This window comes from Vulpes lagopus, chromosome 2 (genome assembly GCF_018345385.1).
Source record: "Vulpes lagopus strain Blue_001 chromosome 2, ASM1834538v1, whole genome shotgun sequence".
Classification (NCBI taxonomy): Eukaryota; Metazoa; Chordata; class Mammalia; order Carnivora; family Canidae; genus Vulpes; species Vulpes lagopus.
In genome coordinates this window covers 145,736,295-145,748,620 of record NC_054825.1, presented here as the reverse complement: position 1 = coordinate 145,748,620, position 12,326 = coordinate 145,736,295, and the positions used below count along the sequence as shown (strand labels likewise).

Below are 12,326 nucleotides of genomic sequence, written 5' to 3'. Positions count from 1 at the left end.
CTGGTGACTCTGAGATACATGATGTGATGGTTCAGACTCCCAACATCACTTCCTGTTGTGTTCTTTAACCATATTATGTTATCTTCTTTACTCTTCTCACGGCCCCATCTCTCTCCCCAGACTTAACCTTGAATTGTCTTATTTGAGCCTTTGTTAATTTCCTAGAGCTGCTGTAGCAAAGCACCACAAACAATGGCTTAAATAACGGAGATTTACTGTCTGACAGTCCAGAGGCAGAAGTATGGGATCAAGGTATCAACAGGGTTGCTTCTTTCCGAGGGCTGTGATGGAGAATCTGTTCTCAGGTGTTCTTTGGCTTGTAGGTGGCATTCTCCCTGCGTCTTCACATTGCTTTCCTTCCATGTGTTTGTCTCTAGGTCTAAATTCCTTTTCTTTATAAGGATCCCATCATATTACATTGGGGCCCACCCTAATGACCTCATTAACTTGGCTATCTGCAAAGATTATTTCCAAATAAGGTCACATTCAGGAATACTGTGATTAGGACTTCAAAATCTTTTGGAGGGATACAGTGCAACCCTCAACAGAACCCAAGATCTCAGCTCTTGTCTAAGTTTTCTGCTCTCTTCCACCTCCTACAAGGTGACAGTCCAGAAAACCACCACCAAAAAAGTCCTTATGTTCATGCCTGGGAGTTTTGGGTTTTTTTACTCTCATTCTATCTTTAAGGTCCCCATGTTGTTGCTGGTCCATTCCTTAATGAAACTGACCACCTGCTTTAACTATAAGGCAGAGGAAATGAATAACAGAGAATACAATCTGACGTGGCAATGAGGCCATTTCCATTTAGCTTTTTGCAGATCCCCACCATGCATATCATTCTCGTAAACCGTGGAATTAAGCAATGAACCCACTGGGTAGGGCCTTGTTGCTCACTATTGTCGAAATGGACCTAATGATAGCTGGATCCCATGGGCAGATGAGTCTGTGTTCAGCTGTGCAGGCTGGGTACAATCTCAGCATGGATGTCTATTATAGGCTGCTGGGGAGCAGGCTCACTTGAATGTCTGCTCAAAAAATTAGGCCTGAGAGTGCAGGCCTAGCTATCCACTGCTTGACCAGAAAAGCAGACTGTTGCAGCTGGAAGGCATATTAGTAAACCTTTTCCAAAGACTCTGAAGTAGTATGCATGGATGAGCTTTCCAGGATGTATGTCAGTGTTAATACCCCACCCACATGCCCTGGGATCTTCCAAAGGTTACTTTCAGCTTCAGTGAACAATTTCATATACCCCGAAGCCTTCTCAAACACCTGTCTCTTCTGCCTTAGGGCTTTCTGTGGCTGGAGGACCATGCTTACTCAAGGGCACAGCAGGCTGGGATAGCTGGAAGGTTAACTCCACAATTCCAAGGTATGTTTTACACATCATCTCAGAGGGTCTCCAGTAAAACTGAGCCTCTGTTAGCCACGGTGGTGCCTGCTAATTAACAAACTCATCCTTTATTGGGTTTCTTCCCTTCTCTGGTTCACTTCCTCATGTTTCCTGAAATTACCTCCCAAATAAACTACTTGTACTCAAATCCTTATCTTAGGGTCTGCTCTTGAGGGGACTAAACTTAAATCACAGCACATAGGGACAACTGGATGGCTCAGTGGTTCTGCCTTTGGCTCACGTTATGATCCCGGGGTCCTGGGATCGAGTTCCGCATCAGGCTCCCCGCAGGGAGACTGCTTCTCCTTCCGCCTGTGTCTCTGCCTCTCTCTCTCTGTATCTCTCATGAATAAATAAATAAAATATTTAAAAATAAATAAATCAGGGCATACAAGCCCAGGAAACTCTATGCAAAAGTATGTGTGCCTGTGTATTTTTCTGGGAGGGGTATATAGTTTTCATCAGGTTCTCAAAAGTTCTTACCCAAAACCCAAATAAGGGTAAAAAACATTGCTCATCATTTTATGGATAAAAAGAGTTATTTCCGGGATCCCTGGGTGGCACAGCAGTTTGGCGCCTGCCTTTGGCCCAGGGCGCGATCCTGCAGACCCGGGATCGAGTCCCACGTCGGGCTCCTGGTGCATGGAGCCTGCTTCTCCCTCTGCCTGTGTCTCTGCCTCTCTCTCTCTCTCTCTCTCTCTCTCTCTCTCTGTGACTATCATAAATAAATAAAAATTTTTAAAAAAGAGTTATTTCCTTCAAGTTTAATCAAATCTCTTTCAGCCTGGGAAACCAAAGGGAATGGAGTCAGTATTTCAACTTGTTGACAGATCGGCATGATGGGAACCAGGATGTGTGGGAGTTCAGAACAGGAAAGATCTTACATACAGCCTTCAAGTGATGTTTCCAAGACTGGTGATTGTCTAAGGCTAGTCTGGTGTGTGTATGTGGGGTGGGAATGGGGGTTATTTTATGTTAAAGGGAGAAGGGCCAGTCACAAAAAGATACAAACTGTATGATTCCATTTGTATAAAATACCTAAAGCAGTCAAATTCATGAAGACAAAATGTAGGATAGTGGTTGCTAGGGGTTGGGGGGAGTTGAGAATCGAGGGGAGTTGTTCAATGGGTATAGAATTTCAGTTTTGCAAGATGAAAGTTCTGGAGAATGGTTGCTCAATAATGTGAATGTTCTTACTGCTATCGAGTTATACACTTAAAAATGGTTAAAATGATCAATTTTATGTTATGTATATCTTACCACAATTGTCAAAAAAATGTCTAAATGCCCCTCATCTCAACAAACAACAACCAAAAAAAGTACTGTGATTACTTGTACCCCTCCCCCCCATTATTGGCACTAGGTCTTTTCAGAGACTGGTGCTCACCATGCTATGTGGTAAGGACTTCAGGGACTCAGCAAAGTCTATGGGCGGGGGGAGGGTTGGGAAAAGGAGGTGAGAGGGGTGGCATTGGTCCCTGGCCTAGGAGTGATTTCAAGCAAATCCCTTGATGTCTCTTTGCCAACATTTCTCATAAGTCAAGGAAATCACTCGCTGTTGTGAAGCATCTCAGGTAATTGCCAAGGGAACATCTACTCAGGAGGAAGAGGGCCAGATTAGACGGAGAAGTTCTCCACCAGGAATGATAAAAGTGAAAAAGAGGAAGGAGAAAGGTCAGTGAGCACTGCAGAAGCAGAAAGGAAACAGAAACTGGAGATTGGAAATAGCCAAGAAGGAAGTGAAGATAAGGAAAGACCAGACAGCGAAAGCTACTGGCAAAGATGCTTTGGAGCAATGGGTCTCTCACTGTAGTCCTTGAACCCCTAGAGATGTGTGGACAGATTCTTGGTTCTCAGTGCTCAATAAGGATATTTAGATATTATTTTTTTCTTAATATGATAACCCAGTAAATGATTTAAGTACATTCTACATAATATGTCATTTGTGGGTATGTAATTGCTAAGCGATTCCCTCGAGTTAGAGAATTTGAATTTTATTGACTTTTAGTGTCTGGCCACTGTTAGGTGGGTCAGTTATAGTGCTGTGTCTGCCACTGTCCTCATGTCAAAGTCCTGGGTGGTCATAATTTGTCATTGGAAACCTTTCTCCAGGATAAGACTTTAGTCCCTCTGTTATTTCATTAATTGAGATTTAAGTTGGCCATCATGACAATACTGAGGATTTGCAATAATGTACTATTGTGATTGCTGCCAGTAGGTGTAAAATGTAAGTGAGGTTTTGGAGCTAAGGAATCAGCAGAGGAGGACATGTGACTCCTCTGTGCGAGTGAAGGTTTCACAGGAGTTTGAACATCCTAGGTTGAAATCATAGAGGTTGTGATATAAAGAAAACTTGACTTGAGATCAAATTGTTTTTAAAACATTCTATTTCTCATATTTACCAGATTCTGTCAACACTCTGGTAGTTAACTCTTTAATAAAACCAGAAATTTGTTTTTGGCCTCTGCTGGGTAAAAATACTTGAGACATTATTTTCCTCTATTGATGCCACCAATAATTAGAGAAATGCATTTGGTCCAGATTTTGGTAATTCAGGTAGAGCTAACAAATTATAAGTGAGTATGATAACTTTTTAGAGTTTATAAAGAAATGCAATATTGCAATTGCCTTTTAATTTTGATTAAATATATTATTACCCTCAATTAATGAAACAAAACATTGTTATTAATATGATTTTATGCAAAAAAACTTTGCAAATAGGCATTATTCACATTGGTATTGCTGAAACAGAAATCAAGAGCCAGATTAATGTAGATCTGGACTTTTTTGTGTGTTTACCAGTTTATTGTAAGAACATTATAAAGGATACAGAAGAACCACCAGATAAAGGGATACTTAGGGCAAGGTTTGGAAGGGTCCCAAACCCAGGCACGTCTGTCCCCATGGAACTGGGATGCACCACCCTCCCAAAGTGTAGATGCATTCACCAACCTGGAAGCTCTTCGAACTGCATTCTCTTGGGTTTTTGAGGAGGCCTCATTACATAGGCATGCTTGATTAAATCAGGCCATTAGTAATTGATTCAACCTCTAACCCTTCTCCCCTCCCTGGGGCCTGGGGGGTAGAACTGAAAGTTGGTTGTCTTTTTGCTACTAAAGCCTACCTCAACAATTTAGTTTTAGCCAAACAGTAATTTCTATATTGTTAATTTAATATTACAAATAGAAAATTGATTGGCTTTCTTATTTTGGTTTACATTCAACTTGCACATTTTTCCACCTTTGTCTAGTGTGTAAGAGCTATGGACACAATGAGACTATGCCTAGGTTTACTTGTACTTAATGTGACAGTGAAAGTGCTCAAGTGAACCCTGGGAAGTCTATGAGACTTCGTCCTTTCAGAAGAGCTTTGCACATTACTCAGCCTAGGGAATTACCACATTAGAGCTGAAGAGGAGGGCCAAACCAATGTAGACTAGGCTATCAGTGTTGAGAGACTGTTCTCCATGAGACTCATGCTTCTGCACATCTTGTGAGAAGACACATTCACTACCTTTGTACAGGACTATCTCTTCAAGGTTATTTGTAGAGTGAGCAGCATTGGCAGAGAGACAACGTCTCTCTGAAGCAAAGTGTAGATTTGCTTACAATGTTGGAAGATAAGAGAATAAAAGGGAGGCATGTTTACTGTCCATTATAAATGATTCATGTTTCTTAACCTCTGTGTTCTTCTACTGTGCATGCAGGTGTCACCTGGTCCTCTTCACATTGCCCTAAGGATATTGACACTTGAGGAACTAGAACAAAAAGGTTTATATTCTAGCTGCTACTATTGTTATGAGTAAAAGAACTATCCTTTGTCTCTGACCCAAGAGTTCTATGTCTCCTGACATATCCATGAAACTGTAGCTAGCTGAATTGTTAGCTTTCAAGTAAGGCAAAAATCTCAGACACTTCTGGGGTTCTAGACAGTTAAGCTGACCACATGCATGACGTATGATCTGAATGGTGGATACAATTTGGCTAAATGGATGTGAAGCTGACGTTCCATTTGGATAATTGTCACAAATATTTGGAATGGAAATTCGTTGTGGTCTGTGGTGAGGTAGTGAATAGGATTAGCCTATAATAGAGGATTTGGGCTAAGTACCAAAACTTAGATTGAAAATTATTTAGGGGCTAAATTATCATGTGTTTAAATGTTAGGTTAAAAGAAATCTTGGGGACACTTGGGTGGCTCAGTGGTTGAGCGTCTGCCTTTGGCTCACGTCATGATCCTGGGGTCCTGGGATCAAGTCCCGCATCAGGCTCCCTGCAGGAAGACTGCTTCTCCTTCTGCCTGTGTCTCTGCCTTTCTCTGTGTCTCTCATGAATAAATAAATAAAATATTTTTTAAAATAAAATAATAAATAAAAATAAGCCCTATATATAATAGAAAACACTTTGAAAGGTTTCTAGCTCTCTTTCCTCTGAGTGATTGGTTTGTTTGTTCATTTATTTACTGAAGCAGGGAGATGACATGATGAATGTCAAAGTCTCATGCTGTAATAAAGAGTAAAGTATGGTGTAATAAAGCATCACTTGACTCTGCCACTTACCAGATGTGTGACCTTGTGTAAGTTACTTCTCTGAGTCTAATATTTCCATCTGTAAAAGGGGGATAATAGCTTAGACAGGTATCATAAAGGTAATAGATGATGTCTCTAAAATGCTTAGTGCTGTGCAGTATGTACAGTCAGTAAATGGTGCAGGTTCTCAGCTAGCTATGTTCAGAATATAGAAATGAGAACACAATCATCCTTTGTTTTGAAGTGATAACAGTTATATAAGGATAAGGTCATTAGGACCCAGGCTAAGTTGGTGATGGCGGTAACAGAAAGGGCCTTGAATAATAATAAAAAAAAAACTACCAGAACTTGAGATTGATTGGACATAGTGAGAGTTATCATTTGTTGCATGCCTCTTATGTGCCAAGTGCTATTCTAAGCACTTTAATTCAATTCACTCAATTCTCCTAAAAGCACTATAAGAAGATACTATTATTGTTGCCATCTTACAGTTGAGAAAGCTAACACTCACTGAGATAAAAATAATGTGCCTAAAATCAAATAACTAAGGAAAAAGCCAAATGACTCAAACTCAGGCAGCACGGTACCAAAGCCCAGGTGCTCACCTATCATGCTACGCCATCTTCTCACCATCAGAAGAAGAAGGGAAATAGTAAGGATTTGCTGGTCTGGAATTTCCAACAACCCTGCCATGTCTGATTCTGATGCTTGCTCTGTCTCTTGATATTGGGGGGGGGGTTGTTTTTTGTTTTGTTTTGTTTTGTTTTGCCTTTCAGTATGCCTTGTAATTTTTTTCTTGATAGCCAGACATGATGTACCAGGTAAAAGGAACTGCTGCTGTAAATAGGCATTTCATAATGTGGTGTTGAGTGTCGGGGAGGGGAAGCATTCTACAGACCTGTGATTAGGTCTCAGTCTTTCAGTGAACCTGGGCCTCTGGACTGTGAACCTCATGAAGTTTTTTGCTCTTTTACATGGGACAGAATGGCTAGACTGGCCTGGAGTTGGATATTTCCCCCTTAGATGAGTTAGGCTTTGGTAATACCCTGGCAGGTCTGGCTTCTGAGGACACGCCAGGGTGCTCTGGTTTATTTCAAAATTACTCCTTTTCACTGCCTCCTGCTGAAAGCCCAGGGGGATTTTTCTCAATATTTACTGTGGGAACCTATTTGAGCTCCTAGAGGTCGATTTCACAATATTGTGGAGACCCCAAGCAGGGCCCCTCTGGAGTTTTTGAATCTCAGATTTGTCCACAGTGAACCTGCAGCAACTCCAATGACAGTTCAGGTTCTCCTCCCCAGCACCAGTTTCTGTGGCATTGTCCATGGGTGAGTCTCAGCTTTGGAAAACCATGACTCCCTCTACACCCTTGTGTCTCCAGCCCTGGGGGCAGCAGTTTGCCCTGTGTCTTCCAAGGATCCAAGAATAGTTGTGGATTTTTCAATCTGTTCATTGGTTTACTTATTGGACAAAGTAACAGAGTAGTGGCTTCCAAGGTCTTGACAGGCAGAGTTGGAAACTGGAAGTCTTCCTTGCTGGTATGGGATCTGAGGAGGGCAGGAAGGGTGGAAGCTTGCTCTAAGAAAATGTGTGGGAGGGGATCCCTGGGTGGCTCAGTGGTTTAGCGCCTGCCTTTGGCCCAGGGCGTGATCCTGGAGTCCCGGGATTGAGTCCCATGTTGGGCTCCTGGCATGGAGCCTGCTTCTCCCTCTGCCTGTGTCCTCCTCTCTCTCTCTCTCTCTCTCTCTCTCTCTCTCTCTGTCTTTCATGAATAAATAAATAAATAAATAAATAAATAAATAAATAAATAAATAAAATCTTAAAAAAAAAAAAAAGAAAGTGTGTGGGAGGGGGAACATCAAAGTGGAGGTGGCCTATAGCTGCCTTTGTGAGAAGCTGTCACTGAAGACAGCGATGTGAGAGTTGGCTATTACACAGGAGATGTGTTCCATCAACATCACCCTCTTTAACTATCAAAGGTGTGTGACCTTAGGCAGAGACTGCCTGGCATAGCTGATCAGGAATTGGAGAAGAGATAGGGACATCTGGCACCTCTGGGACGGGGGTTGCAGGAGTATCGTTATGGGTTTTATCTCCTGAGGAGGACACTCAGGCCCCTTCTGTCAACAGTGACCATGGGTTTTTCCCCCCTTTAACCTCACCATTGTCTTGACTGCCATCATCAACTCTCCTTTACTTCTTATGATGGACATCATGGTATAATGGAAAAAGTTCCAGAGTTGGAATTAGATGAATCTGGGTTGAAATCCCAATTCTATCGCTCAGTGATTTTGTGCAAGTTAATTATAAATCATTTAGTTTTGGAGGGGCTTTTTAACTGTCAAATGAAAATAATAATACCTTTCTCACAAGGTTGTGGTGAAATGACTGTGGAAAGCCTTTAGTAAATGTTGGTTACCTGCCCCCAGCTACTCCATCCTCTCCCCTCCCAGGCTGGTTTTAAGCCATAGCTGCAAATTCTTTGACACTTTCCATTGAGAAGTGGGGTCTATGTCCCCTTTCCTGGAATCTGAGCAGGCTTGTGACCACTTCAACCAATAGAATAGGGTGGAAGTGTCATTATGTGACTTTGTGGTCATAAAAGATGATGCAGCATTTTGCTTATTCACTAGAACACCTGCTCTCAGAGGCCTGAGCTACCACATAAGAAGCCTGACCACACTGAGGTTGCTGTGCGGGAAAGCCCACATGTAGATGCTCTGGTGGACAACCACAGCTGAGCCCAGGCTTATGATCACTCCCACCAAGGTACCAGGCAAGTAGTAACACTGAGTTGGCCCCTTCCAACCAGCCCAACTGCCAGGCCTCGTACCCAGAGTGACCTCTATTGATGCTACCTGGAACAGAAGGATCACCTAGCCAAACCCTGTCCAAATTTCCACCCATAAAATTGTGAGATACAATAAAATGGTTATTTTAAGCCATTAGGTTTGGGAATAGTTTGTAACCCAGCAATAGTAACTAGAATAACCCCTTTTATCCCAGTCCCTTTATTGCCAGGCTCTTTACCTGAGATTGCCAATCCTGAGTATATTCTGATTTGAATCCCATTCTTCCTCACATCTCATTATGCAAAATGTGATTTGAGGGCAATTCACTGTAGCTCCTTTGTGCCTCCTTCCATCCTTCCTTCTGTAAGAATTTCCTGGGTGTTTCCACTGTGCTGGATGCTAGATTGGGCATGATCCCTTTCCTCTCTGTGAGGGATCAGCACACTTGTTAAAAAGACCAGAGAGTACATAATTTAGGCTTTGCAAACAACCACGCAACTCTGCTTTTGAACCACAAGAGCATTCATAAATGGAAACAAGTAGGTATGGCTGTATTCCAACAAAACATGACTTACAAAAATAGGCATTAGGTTAGATTTTCTCCACCAGGTCAAAGTCTGCTGACCCCTGCTCCAGGCACTTAACGCCTGGCTGGGAACATGTTACCTCTGCAGATGTCTTGTGGGGGCAATGTGGTGGTACATGCCAGCATTTTCTAGCAGCCAAAGAAAGAGTATCCACTGCACCACTCCCTTTCAACTCTAATAGGACCTGCAGTGAAGCTGAGTCTTGGCTGACAGAGGATGGATGTTCAGACACAGAGATCATGACACCAAAGCACATAGCCCCAGAGCACAAACAAGGATGTTGAACAGGCTGATTGAGCAGAAGATGAGAATGAGGCCAGAGGAAAAGTGATAGATAAGGCAGGAATGCTAGAGGACCTCATTTTCTGAAATTGAAAGAATGCTTCTTCGGCTCACTCATTTTTCTCTCCAAAGAGACAAATCAGATAAAGTAAAATGACTGTGAGCTTCATAGACGCCTGCCAGGTGTTACTGAGGCGATCATCTTTCCTTTTCAGGAAAATAGCTTCTTAAAGTAGCCATCTTCGGAACACCGTGTAAACCTCTCCCCCTCCCTCCAACAGAGCTGATGTTCTCGAGAGGGAGCCAGAATAGCATGAAACGTTCCATCAGCTCTTCCAGCAGTGAGACTAAATACACACAAACTATTGCAAATTTATATCTGCAGTGAACACAAACAATGACCCAGTGTCATTCTGCTGTGGGGTTCATCTGGATAAATCACGAAGAAGGGGATGGATAAAAAAAAAAAAGAAGAAGAAGGGGATGGAGACTTTTCCAACTTCAATATCATGTCTTGTGACCAAAAGAAAATGACTCTGGTTTTATTTTTACTCTTATTTGGTAGCTCTGTCATGAAGCTAGTGAATCCAGATTGAGATCAAAATTGAAAATCCACAGGCAATACAATGCAGGTTTTTCTGGCTATCTCAGCTTTGTACCTTTAAATCAGTTAGTTTATTTCAATTAAAGGGGCTTATTGGAAGGTTACACAGGGAGGTAAGGATGGCAAGATATCTTCTCAGAGCTGCAAAGCAGACAATCTCATGAAGAACTAGCAAAATATGGGATACGGTAGTAGTTCTGATCCTCCTTCCAAAGGTCAGGGAACCTAAGAGGGGTAGCTTTGTCTTACCGTTTTCTTACTATCTTCTTCCTAAGTGTCTTTGGCTTCTACTCCCACTGCCAACTGCTAACCCTTTATAGGTCTTTCCGTTACACTCCATATGAGAGTGTGATTAGGATAGTTAGTCCTGCTAAGAGTAAAATACATCTGTGTGAAGAACCATTGCAGGACTACCAGCGAGCCTATAAGTTATGGCTTAGGATCAGTTTCTCATCTTTGGTTCTATCAGCTGAGGCTGGTGGATGGGGGCCAAGTGGTACAAAGCCTGATTGCCTAACTTTGCTCACACAGATTCCTCTCTCTGACCTCCCTAAGCCCCAGTTTCAAGCCATGGACACCAAGAGGCAATTCTCCAGGACCTCCCTAACTTGCCTCTCACTCTTATCCTGTGTCTACCAGGTTCTTGACTCTGAGCCCTCTCTTAATTGTGAGTCCATGCCTGGCCACTTGTATTTGTATTGTCTTCTGACTCTACAAGAACCCTCAAAGGCTTTGACTCAGGTTTATTGTGCCAACTCTGTTTCATATTGCCTTGGAAATGAGTCCTGACCCAGTGGGGCCTGTTGGCAGTGAAGGGGTACAGGCTAAGCTGCTGCAACAAAGAGACCTCAAAAGTTCAGAGGCTTCAATAAATATGATTTTATATCTCTTCCAAGTAATGGTCCAGAAGTAAGTGGTCTATCCTTACCTGCTACCATTAACATGTGGCTTCCTTCTTTGGGTCCCAAGATGGCTGCTCCTCTTAATGTCTTTTTCCAGCCAGCAGAAAGAGGGGAATGACAAAAAGGAGAGTATGCATCCTTAGAAAAGGGAAAACCCAGCAGTTACTCATATTATTTCTGTTCACATCCCACTGACAAAATCCTAGTCCCATGGCCCTCTCCTGGCTTCTAACGAGGCTGGAAAATATAGTCACTAGATGGGCAGTCTAGACAACAAGTGGGCTTGGCCGCAAGAACCAACTTTTGGCCCAAGCCCAGGGGCAGATCCAGATTTCACAGGACCTAAAGCTTATAAAACTCTTGGAGCCCTATTCTAGGTACAGAATGCAAACTGATAACCACAACATTATGAATACAGGACCTTGGAAGAGGTCTTTTCTAGCAAGGGGGCAGAAAGCTTAAGCTTTGTCAGCTTTGTGGTAAACCTACCTCTGCTCAGGTACATGAGTCACTGTCTCAATGAAATTCTCCCAACTTGTACAAATGGCACTTTAGGCCATTTTTTGTAGGATAGATTTTATAAACGTTCCAAGCCAGTGCCAAAAGTGGTGGCAGCGTTTTGCTAAATGATAAGAAAACAAAATAAAACATGCCTCAAATTTCCTCTTTCTGGTGCTTTTGCTGTAGTCTCTAACTAGGCAATGAGGTTTGCTGGTGGGCTCACCCCAGCAAGGGCTGAAAAATGATCTGCCTCTAATGGTGTAACTGGGTTATAGTCATAAAACCTGCTGCTGTGATTTCTCCTCGGGTGCAGTCTACTTTCCAGCCCCTGATTGGTGGAGAGATCTCCTTATTTATGGGCAATTATTCTGTGCGGACAAGATACCATAAGAAGCCCGTTGGGCAGCTGTTCATGGAAACTCTTACTGTGTCTTCATTTTCATATCAGTGAGCACACTGTAGGAGACGAAGAACAGACTGAGGACTATGGCATTATCCTGCACACAGTCAATCAAGACCAAGCTAATTAGATTTTCCAGGTGCTTGGATACTGTGGGACTGCATATTACATAAATACATAGATAAACATTCCCCAGCCATGAAGACCAAAGAATAGCTGCAGAAAACTGCAAAGTAAGTCTTTAGAAAAGGCTTAAATTCTCTTGCTTGCATATTCTCTCTCTTTTAGGAAATATAATGAAATTCCAGGACAATTGAAATGCTTGGACTTGTACATT

At 42.4% G+C, this 12,326-nt stretch overlaps 1 long non-coding RNA gene across 2 annotated transcripts in view; it reads right to left on the bottom strand.

Moving 5' to 3' along the window:
* LOC121485835 overlaps positions 1-12,326 on the bottom strand; it is a 96,502-nt gene that overhangs the window by 48,999 nt on the left and 35,177 nt on the right. The window contains exon 3 of one of the 2 annotated variants that reach the window (XR_005986376.1): positions 11,115-11,226. The exons of the other annotated variant lie outside the window; for it this stretch is intronic. This is a non-coding gene — a long non-coding RNA (uncharacterized LOC121485835). The remainder of the gene's footprint in view (positions 1-11,114; positions 11,227-12,326) is intronic. 2 annotated transcript variants of the gene reach the window in all.